The 11,589-nt window shown below is 36.8% G+C and overlaps 1 pseudogene; it reads left to right on the top strand.

Moving 5' to 3' along the window:
• Positions 1 to 5,325: 5,325 nt before the first annotated feature.
• LOC125877624 (immune-associated nucleotide-binding protein 9-like) lies at positions 5,326 to 11,302 on the top strand (annotated as a pseudogene).
• Positions 11,303 to 11,589: the final 287 nt, after the last annotated feature.

The raw sequence follows: 11,589 nt of genomic DNA, 5'->3' as shown, positions 1-11,589 counted from the left end.
CCTCTAGTTTCTTTCCTGTAGCACTTGGAGTAATTTTTTTTTTAAGAATAGGATGCAACACTAGTACACACAAGTACCTGAAACAAACTTACTTTTTTCAACTTTTTGAGTGTATTGCTTAACTTGATGAGTGGATGCAAGAGTTGGAGTATTAATTTGCATGTTCTCTTTCTCGAGAGCTAAGGATTTCTTATGCATCGTTTCCATTCCTTGACTAGTGTACACAGTAGAGTTCTTGAGCCCTTGTCCTCGACCCTTTCCTATAGAACCTGGAAAAACCATATTATCAATACATTAGCAGTTGGTTTCAGCCATGTAATAAAATAAATCTCTGAGACTTGCTGTTGCTGTCATGCATTTGAATCACAATTTAACAAGCAAGAGAATTTAAACAGACAATCATGATAAAACTACAATAGATGCAGCTCTAATGATTTTAAGATAACAATAAAAGTACTCCCTCATTTTTCATTTTTTTCTTTAACTAGGCACAAAGTTAATATTATTTTGTTTCTCTCCTCTAGGACTGAGGTGCTTGCTTTTCACTGTCGACTTGCCAAGGGGAAGATAAACGTTACAAGTATGCTTCATTTAGCATCTCGGTTTAACAATCTGCATTTAAGCTCACATAACGGTTGCATACCCTTTAAGTTCTTGAATGTGGAACACAAAGAACAACCAGATAAGTTGAAAACAAAAACCTTTAATTTGATTTATCTATACTAGTTGATTTATCTTACTTGTTTCAATTTCTTTGATATAATGTTCAACCAGATCAGTAGATTTATCAGAAATCAGTCTCTTAGTTGTCATATGTCCTTTTTCACCCAAAGATTTAAGACCTTGCCCTCGTCCCAATCCTTTTCCAATAGCACCAGGTGCGAGGAATGTATATCTGATAGTACTCTTCAATATAGATGAATCAACCTCATTTTCAAGCTTCATTGATTTTATCTTGATCCTGTAAAAAGAGCCAAAAGTAAAACATAATAAGAAAAAATGTGTGACAATGTAGTAATCAAGAAATCGTGCCACCATAACATGTAACAACAAATATATTAATTCATAAAAACACACTTCACCTCATTAGTTCTTTTTCGTTTCTTTTGTGAAGGACTTCCTAACTCTATAGTATCATTATCTATTTATTCCACAATATCAAAGGAATCACGAGGTTGAGTCTTCCTCACTACTTGCCAACCTTTGTTGGAGTTATCATTAGCATAAAACACTTGAGATGCTTGGTCCGCTAAAATAAATGGCTCATTTGTTTTCAAAAATCTACCAGGATTAACACTCACAAAATCATACTTATCTTTTTTAACTCCTCTTATTTCATCATACACATCAAACCAATTACATCAAAATAAAATCACTCTCCTATCCATGACAAATTGCAACTCAATCACATCTGTTAAAACTCTATAGTAATCAAGGCTGTCACTATCTTTATCATTCTCACCCACTACAACAACACCACAATTTTGAGTCCTTAACTTTTTATCATATTCTTCTACATGAAATCTATTTCCATTAACAATATAACCATTAGAACACATCGAATATTGGGTAGGACCGCGTGAAAGTGAGAGTAGATCTTCCATGATACGACTATCATCTCCTTTATGCAATTGTGCGACCTATAATGAAGATTATGTCGAATACTTTAGAATTACTATTAAAATATTAAAATATCAAATTTGATATTTATTTATTACTCACCCTATCCTTAAACCATTCAATAAATTGATGGTTCCATTCTACATCAGACAAGTGTCGAGCATTCTCATGAGTTTGTGCAAACTCTCTACAAATTTAAGTAGACTATAAATCTCGTATAAAAAAAATATTATCCTAAAGAAAACAATAATAGTAATAAGTTGATATGAAATAAATATCCATACTCGAGATATGGCAAGACTTCATCACAATTCTTTAGTATGTATATATGTACTTGTTCTAACTCATCTGCTTCATGCTCAAATGGAGATTTAGCTCCCAGAGTTTTTCCAGGTTGACAAAACACAGATAAACATCCAGTAGATCGCTTTGGATGCCCATCATAATTTCGTTCAGGCCGATTGAATTTTGTTCAATTCTATGTAGATACCTTGAACATAAGGTCATACATTCATGTGCAATGTAGCCTTCTGCAATACAACTTTCAGGACATGCTCTATTACCAATGAGAGATTTCAAAAAATATAACCATCGTTCCACGGGGTACATCCATCGATAATGGATTGGTCCAGCAATCTTAGCTTCAGTAGCTAAATGAATAGGTAAGTGAACCATGACATCAAAAAATGAAGGAGGAAAGACCTTTTCTAACTTGCAAAGTGTTATGGGAATTTGCGCTTCAATCTGTTCCAAGTTATCTATGTTCAACTCCTTTGATCCAAGCACACTAAAAAAAAGATAACTCAATAAAAGGTTCACATACTTCTTTTGACAACATACCACGAAGTGCAAGTGGGAGTAGATGTTGTAGAAGAACATGACAATCATGACTTTTCAACCCAGATATCTTGTGATTTTTTAGGTTCACACATTGAGAAATATTAGATGAAAATCCATCAGGAACCTTTATATTTTTTAAGAAAAGGCATAATTTGTTCTTATTTTCATGAGACAATGTGTAACAAGCAGTTGGAACTTCAATTTTTTCCCCTTTTTGGATTCCGGCCTAATGTTCATTTCTTGCAAGTCTAGCCGAGTTTTAATTGTGTCCTTAGTCTTTCCTTTTACATTCATGATTGTCCCCATAATGTCAATATGCATAGCATCCAAATTATGTCGCAACAAGAGACACTTTCAATATGGAAGTTCAAAAAAGATACTTTTTTTTGTTCCAATTATCCTTTCGATTTTCATGTGAGATCTTTTTCCTTTTCTTTGGATCCTTTGATAACTGTAGCCCTTCAAGATCTTCCACTTGATTAAGTATCTCTGTACCAAAATGCACTTTGGTGGGGGCCTTGTGTCATTTGTACCATCAAACGACTCCTTCTCATTCCTCCATTTGTGATTATGAGAAAGGTAACACCGATGACCCATAAAGCATTGCTTCTTGCAATTAGTCAAACGAGTTGAGGAAGTGTCTTTATTACAACATAGGCATGCCAATTTTTCATTTGGTGCTCCATCCAGATAAATTTCCATATGCTGGAAAGTCATTGATGGTCCATAACAAAGAAGCATGCAATTTAAAATTCTGTTTAGCAGATGCATCATAAGTCTCAACACCAACATCCCACAATTCCTTCAACTCTTCTATTAAAGGCTGAAGATATGTATCAATTGCATCTCCTGGACCAGTTGGACCAGGAATAAGCATTGACAAAATAAAATTTTCTTGTTTCATACACAACCAATAAGGTAAATTATAAGGTATAAGAACCACAGGCCAAATGCTATGTGAGGTTTTTGAATTCCGAAATGGCTGAAATCCATCACTAGCAAGTTCAAGTCGAACATACGAGGCTCGGCTGCAAATGAAGGATGAAGTTCATCAAATGACTTCCATGCCATCGAATCAGCTGGGTGTCTCATTATCCCATCATCAACTCTTTTATCCTTATGCCATGTCATTAGAGTAGATGTCTTTGTACACATAAACAACTTCTGAAGTCTAGGCTTTAAAGGAAAATAGCGTAAACTCTTTGAAGCTATCTTTTTACCTTTTTTATTCCTTGTTTCGCCACTATGTGTATGTAATTTCCATCTGGACGCCCCACAAACTTTGCAAGAATCAAGTAGGCTATCCTCCTTCCAGTATAACATGCAATCACTAGTACAAGCATCAATCTTGTCATAAGAAATCCTGAGTTCTCGAATTATCTTCTTTGCCTCATAATATGAGTTTGGCGAATTGGCTTCATCAGGCAACGACTCTTCTTTCAACAATTTCAATAACATTGTAAATGACACATTACTCCAACGACCCATACTTTTGATGTGAAGCAATTTAATCAAAGTGGAAAGTTTTGAAGCTTTTGAATTTTTGTACAGTGGCAGCTCGAAATCCTTTAATAAGTTGTAAAAAAAATTTGCTTCAACATTTGGTTCCTCCTCAAGTAGATCATCACAATCAGTGTTTGTAGTTCCTCCATCATGATTAGGATATAAATCTCTCAACAATTCTTCTACCTCATCCTCACTCTCACATTCTTCTACTGCATCGCCATTTTCATCTTCATGTTCAGATTCTGGCAATGGCTCACCCAAACGTTCACCATGGTGATACCAAAAAGTATAATTCTAAATTATTCCATACACTATCAAATGTGTCTCAACTATTTCATGAGTCCCTAAAGTTGTATTGCAACATTTGACACATGGACATCGTATTTCATATTCCTCTCCTGTTTTTCGAAAAGCATAATCCAAAAACTTTTGCACACCAACTAAGTAGGTTTCATCGAGCCGATTGTCAACAAGTTGCATCCATTGATTACTAGGAGCCATAACCTTGAAAATTACATACAACATTTTTTTTAAAATATAAAGAATAAGAAATATAATAAGATCTACAAAACTTGTTACAATCAGATGCACCATGAAACTAACAAAGTGGATGGTGGGTTGTCTTCTTTAGAACATAATTGAAACCAAGTTCATACATACACTAACTTCAACATACTCCCTAAATAAATCAAGGGACTTTTGAATATAGATAAATGGAAAGTACCCTCGGTAAGAACACAAAGAAGAAGACCTGCTAGGCTGAATTTTATCCTCAATACTAATATTTTAAATTGTTGGAGGAATATGTTACTTGTATAGATATTATTCTTCATGTTGCATGTAACGTGTCTTAACATTATATGAGATATATGGAGTATCAATTCTCTTATGTGGAAACTTATTACATTGCTCGTTCAAATCACTTGTAACATTTTTGGGTTCCAAAGATGAATGAAACACAATCTGTTGGAAAAAATATGCAATCAAATGGCACAATGAAAAATAAAAGATTACTAGCATCATTTTATATTTCAAAATAAGTAACTCACAGTCTCAAAGTAATGCATAAAGAAAAAACTAACAAAATTAGAAATCGCTTATCTTAATGAACATACACCGATATATTATTCTAATTAAACAATATTACTTTTTCCTTTGAGTAGCAGCATATGTAACTATTTATATGACTACACGTTTTTATGTCCAAACTCTAAAACACGTTAATTTTCTAAGTAAATCACAGTAACTAAAGATAAACAGTACATTTATATAAATTTGAACATGAATAATAGGAATAACAAGAGCCTCACTCTCTCTAGGTGACTTGTTGCTTAAGGTAATTTAATCTGATAAGATAAGATGGGAGGAAGTGCAGTCAGTGATGATTGAGAGTTTATTGAAAATGAAACTCAGACAGTACTTATGATTGGGTGTATAGGTGAAGTAAAAAGTCCCACAGACAATAGCATTCTTGGTAGAAATGCATTCCAATTGAGGTCTAGCTCTAGTGGTGTTACAAGAACATGTGAGATTCAGAGGACTCGATTAGAAGATGGGCAGATTCTTGATGTGATCAATACCCCTGAATTTGATTTTAATGCTGAATCTGGATTAGTTGTAAATGAAATTGGTAAATGCATTGATTTGGCCGATGATGGTGTCCACACTGTTCTTTTTATTTTATTTGTACGAACTAGCGTTTCAAAAGAAGAACAGGCTGCTATCCATTACTTTAAGAAGCTCTTTGGGACCAAAATTAGTGATTACATTATTGTGGTCTACACTAGAGGGGATAAGCTCGAAGATAATGACTCTCTGAATCATCACTTAGATTGTTCCTGCCATGAGGATTTAAAGGAAGTTCTTAAGATGTGTGGGTATACACAAGTGCTTTTCGACAATAAAACTTAAGATCCAACGAAGAAAGCTGATGAACAATAGAGGGAACTTCTTTTCCATGTGAATCTGGTTGTACAAACGACTGGTGGAAAACCATATACGAGTGAATTATTTGAGGAAGTAAAGAAGATGAAGCTCTGTAATGACTCGTTGGAGGTTAGTTCTTTGCTTGGAGATTTAAAGCAAGGGGTAGCTGATGAGTTGAAGGAACAAGTGCAGAGATTATCTTTCAAGGAGCAACACAGGCGAATAACTGAAATGGTTGAATCAAAGATGAACAATACCATGCATAGTCTTGAAAAGCAATTGGAGGAGGAGTGTACTGCTCGGTTGCTGACATATACTATGTGGATTGCAACGAGGTATTGGGTTGGAAGTATGAACAAGCTGTTGAGCCATCGCGGAAGTACAAGGAAGGGAAATTTGTACTCGAGCTATGCAAAATTGCTAACATATACTGTGTGGATTGCAACGAGATATTGGGCTGGAAGTATGAACAAGCTGTTGAGCCATCGCAGAAGTACAAGGAAGGGAAATTTGTACTCGAGCTATGCAAAATTCCTGACATATACTGTGTGGATTGCAACGAGATATTGGGTTGGAAGTATGAGCAAGTTGTTGAGCCATCGCAGAAGTACAAGTAAGGGAAATTTGTACTCGAGCTATGCAAAATTGTTTACATATAATGTGTGGATTGCCACGAGGTATTGGGCTGGAAGTATGAACAAGCTGTTGAGCCATCGCAGAAGTACAAGGAAGGGAAATCCGTACTCGAGCTATGCAAAATTGATAAAGACAATTTGTAATTCATAACCATAGTCTTTTTTATTTTATATGTCATTACTTGAAGCAAGTATTTTTTTCCTTTCTCGGAGCTTTCACTCTACCTAACTTTCCATTAGAATTATCAACATCCGTATTGTCACTTTCGTTTCACGTTATAACATCATTTGTTCCTCATAAAAAAACAAGAATAATAATTTAGTCGAAACCTTTTCAGATGTAAGTAAAAGTTTCAATAGGAATAACAGAACAAGTCCTTATTTGGCGCGCAAAGCATCGAAACACTGATTATATAAAGCTAATAAATTATGAAATCAGAAAATCAGATTATCTATTAGAAATCTCAACCCAATAATGTCTTCACAGATTATACAAAAAAAAAGGCAAGATTAAGAAATCAGTAACATTGAAAAGACGAAAAACAAGAAGAGCAACTTCAATACAACAAGAAAAAACGTAATCAAACAAACTTCTAGTAAAAACAAAGCAACTCAATGGGAAGAAGAACCAACCTGTAAGTCTGCTGTTAATGTCTACACAAATTGTACAAAAAAAAAGACAATATTAAGAAATCAGTAACATTGAAAAGACGAAAAACAAGAAGAGCAACTTCAATACAACAAGAAAAAACGTAATTAAACAAACTTTTGGAAAAAACAAAGCAACTCAATGGGAAGAAGAACCAACTTGTAAGTCTGCTGCTGCAATGAAACTTTACCTTCAACAGAGAAACGATGGTACTTGCTTTGAGTTTAGGGCAGAGCTGCGACAAAAATAAAGTGTCAACGTTGAGATTAGGGTAGAGAATTTCAACTGGAGAGAGAACTAGCTAGGGTACCTTTGCGACCAGCTGCGCTATAATTTTGAGAAGACAGAACGCTGTTTTTCTTTTATTTTTCACTTTCAACGTAAAAATTTTGCCGCCTATGATTTTGTTAAAATAATTTTTTTATTTTATTTTTTTAGTATTATGTTTGGGGGGGGGGGGGAATATCTCCCGCTCAAAGACCATCAATTACCATTTGGGACTAGTTATAAATTATTTTGGGACCAAATTTAATACCTTCGCAATAGACTATACAAATAAGGACCAAAATATAATCTTGTCCCAATCGATATACTTTTAGAGAGAAGATTATTAGCCCATCCCTAAATGTTGGTCTTAAATAAGTGTTTTTCTTGTAGTGTAAGTTTCCTCTTCTTACCAAACCTCATAAGCCCTTTCATGGGTGAAACTCTCAAATATACCCAATCATCTATTTCAAACTCTAACGCCCTTCTCCTAACATCAGTGTAGGATTTCTGGCGACTCTGTGCTGTTTTCAATCTCCCTCGAATCACTTTCACCTTCTCCATAGCTTGGTGAACTAAATCTGGTCCTATCAACCCTGCTTCACCAACTTCAAACCATCCAATAGGAGATCTACATTGTCTCCCATAAAGAACTTCGTATGGAGCCATTTGGATGCTGGAGTGATAACTATTGTTGTAGGCAAACTCAATGAGAGGTAGGTGATCATCCCAATTACCTTTGAAATCGATCACACAAGCCCTCAACATATCTTCTAAAGTCGGAATAGTACGCTTTGCTTGCCCATCAGTTTGAGGATGAAAGGCAGTACTCAAATTCACCTTGGAACCCAAGCCTTTTTGAAAAGATTTCCAGATCTGTGCAGTGAACTGTGCACCTCTATCTGAAATAATGGAGATTGGGACTTCATGAAGTCTCACCACCTATTGAATATACAACTTGGCATAATCTTCTGCTGAATTGGTTGTCTTTACCGGTAGAAAATGGGCTGACTTTGTCATTCTGTCGACAATCACCCAAATAAAATCATGCTGTCTGCGAGACCTTGGCAATCCTGTGATGAAATCCATATTGATCATCTCCCACTTCCATTCCATAAGTTCTATCTTCTGAGCTAAACCAACATGCCTTTGGTGTTCAACCTTCACTTGTTGGCAATTTGGACATTTAGTAACAAACGCTGCAATGCCCTTCTTCATGCCATCCCACCAATAAACTTCTCTCAAGTCACGATACATCTTCGTGGCACCTGGATGAATGGAATATCTAGAGCTGTGAGCTTCATCCATCACCCTCTCTTGGAGTTTATCTATCATAGGTACACACAATCTTCCTTGAAATCTCAAAGCACCATCTCTCCCTTGTTCAAAAGCTAATACTCTTTGCTTTTGAACATTTGCCTTCAACTCAAGAAAAATGGGATCTTGGTCTTGTTTCTCTTTCACTTCTGACACTAGTGATGACTCGGCCCTGCTCGTCACTTCTATTCCCCCTTCAGCGGAGTCTATAAGGCTGACTCCCAGGCGTGCCAATTTGTGCACATCTTTTGCTAACTCTCTCTTCTCTTCTTTAACATGGGCGGTGCTACCCATAGACAACCTGCTTAAAGAATCAGCAACAACATTAGCCTTACCTGGGTGATAAAGAATACTCAGGTCATAGTCCTTAAGTAATTCTAACCACCTCCTCTGTCTGAGATTAAGCTCTTTCTGAGTAATCACATATTGAAGGCTCTTATGATCAATGAATATGTCAACATGCACACCATACAAGTAATGACGCCATATCTTCAAAGCGAAAACTACAGCAGCTAAATCTAAGTCATGGGTTGGGTAGTTCTTCTCATGAACTTTCAATTGTCTGGAGGCATAAGCTATGACCTTGCCATTTTAGATTAAGACACAACCCAAACCAACTCTAGATGCATCATAATACACCACAAAACCTTGAGTACCTTTCGGTAAAGTCAAAACTGGAGCTGTAATCAACCTCTTTTTCAATTCCTGAAAGCTTTTCTCATAAGCTTCAGACCATTGAAACTTCACTGTCTTCTGAGTCAACTTTATCAAAGGAGATGCAATAGACGAGAACCCTTCAAGAAATCTTTTATAATAGCCAGCTAATCCCAAGAAACTCCTAATTTCTGTAGGAGATGTGGGTCTAGGCCAATTCTGCACTGCTTTAATTTTCCGAGTATCAACTTTAATTCCTTCACCGGACACAATGTGGCCTAGAAATGCCACAAACTTAAGCCAAAACTCATATTTAGAGAACTTGACATAAAACTCCTTATCTTTCAAAGTCTGAAGGACTAGTCTGAGATGACTAGCATGATCTTCTTCATTCCTTGAATATATTAGTATGTCATCAATGAAAACGATAACAAACACATCTAAATAAGGTTTGAAGGCTCTATTCATAAGGTCCATGAAAGTTGCCAGTGCATTGGTCAAACCAAAGGACATGACCAAAAACTCAAAATGACCATATCTGGTTCTGAATGCTGTCTTTGGAATATCACATTCCCTTACTCTTAACTGGTGATAGCCTGACATGAGGTCAATCTTTGAAAAACAAGTGGCACCCTGTAGCTGATCGAAAAGATCATCAATCCTCGGAAGAGGGTACTTATTCTTAATGGTAACCCTATTCAACTGGCGGTAATCTATACACATCCTAAGGGAACCATCTTTCTTTCTCACCAACAAGACCGGAGCACCCCCAGGTGAGACACTCGGTCTAATGAAACCCTTTTCTAGGAGATCTTTTAACTGCTCCTTCAATTCTTTCAACTTTGTTGGTGCCATTCTATATGGCGGAATAGAGATAGGACAAGTATCTGGAATAAGATCTATGTCGAACTCTATCTCTCTCTCAGGAGGAATTCCGGGTAGATCATCAGGAAACACTTCTAGAAACTCTTCTACTATAAGAACTGACTGAAAAGGAGGTATCTCAACACTAGAGTCATTTACTCGGACTAAGTGATAGATACAACCCTTTGAAATTAACTTTCTCGCCTTAAGGTACGAAATAAAACGACCCTTAGGCACTGCTGAACTACTATTCCATTCTATGACTGACTCATTCGGAAACTGATACTTAACTGCTCGAGTCCTACAATCTATCGATGCATAACAAGCATGAAGCCAATCCATACCTAGAATGACATCAAAATCTACCATGTCTAACTCAACCAAATCAACCATGGTGCTCTTGTGATTGATGGAAACGGGACAATCACGATACACTCTTTCTGCTAGAATAGGCTCCACAACTGGCGTAGAAACACAGAAGGGTTCACAAAGTCTTTCAGGAAGAACATCAAATTTATTTGCAACATAAGGAGTTACAAAAGATAAACTTGCTCCTGGGTCTAGCAAAGCATACACATCAAAAACAAAGACTTTGATCATACTAGTGACAACATTCGGAGAGTTCTTTTGCTCGTGGCAACTAGTAATAGCATAGAGGCGATTTGCTCCTCCATCGGTACTAGAAGTAGCTCCTCTAGGGGACGTCCTGTCTTGTGGGACAACTGAAGAGGATTGGGCCCTACTGCCCAGATTTCCACTAACTTGCTTGTTCTTTGGGCACTCCTTTATGAAGTGACCCTCTTGCCCACACTTAAAGCAACCCATCTGGCCCTGACGACACTTCCCTGGATGGACTCTACCACACCTAGGACATGCAAGAACCTGGTTACTTCCTTATGCCACACTGTTCTGAGACTGTGCAGGTCCAGCTGTGAAATTGTGCGAACTTTGTCCAGTGTATTCACTCTTATTTCTGGGTACAGGTGCACTAGCAAATGATGGAACAGGTCCCCTTTGCCTTTGTTGAAAGGATGGATGGTTCGCATTACCTTTCTGCTGCCCGGACTCAGTACTGGTCTTAGCTCTCTTATTTCTGAACTCTTCTCTATCCCTCAGCTTTTCTTCCTCAACTTACTGCACATAGACCATCAACCTTGATATGTCCATGTCCCCGATAAGCATTGCAGCCCTACCTTCTTTACTCGACAATCGAGATAATCCCGCAATGAACAAACTCATTCTACTCCTGATGTCCGCAACCATCTCTGAAGCATAACGAGAGAGTTGTGTGAACTTCAGACTATACTCATTAAC

Source organism: Solanum stenotomum, chromosome 9 (genome assembly GCF_019186545.1).
Source record: "Solanum stenotomum isolate F172 chromosome 9, ASM1918654v1, whole genome shotgun sequence".
NCBI lineage: Eukaryota > Viridiplantae > Streptophyta > Magnoliopsida > Solanales > Solanaceae > Solanum > Solanum stenotomum.
Note: the sequence above shows the minus strand (reverse complement) of the source record. Positions and strands in the feature narration are given on the sequence as shown.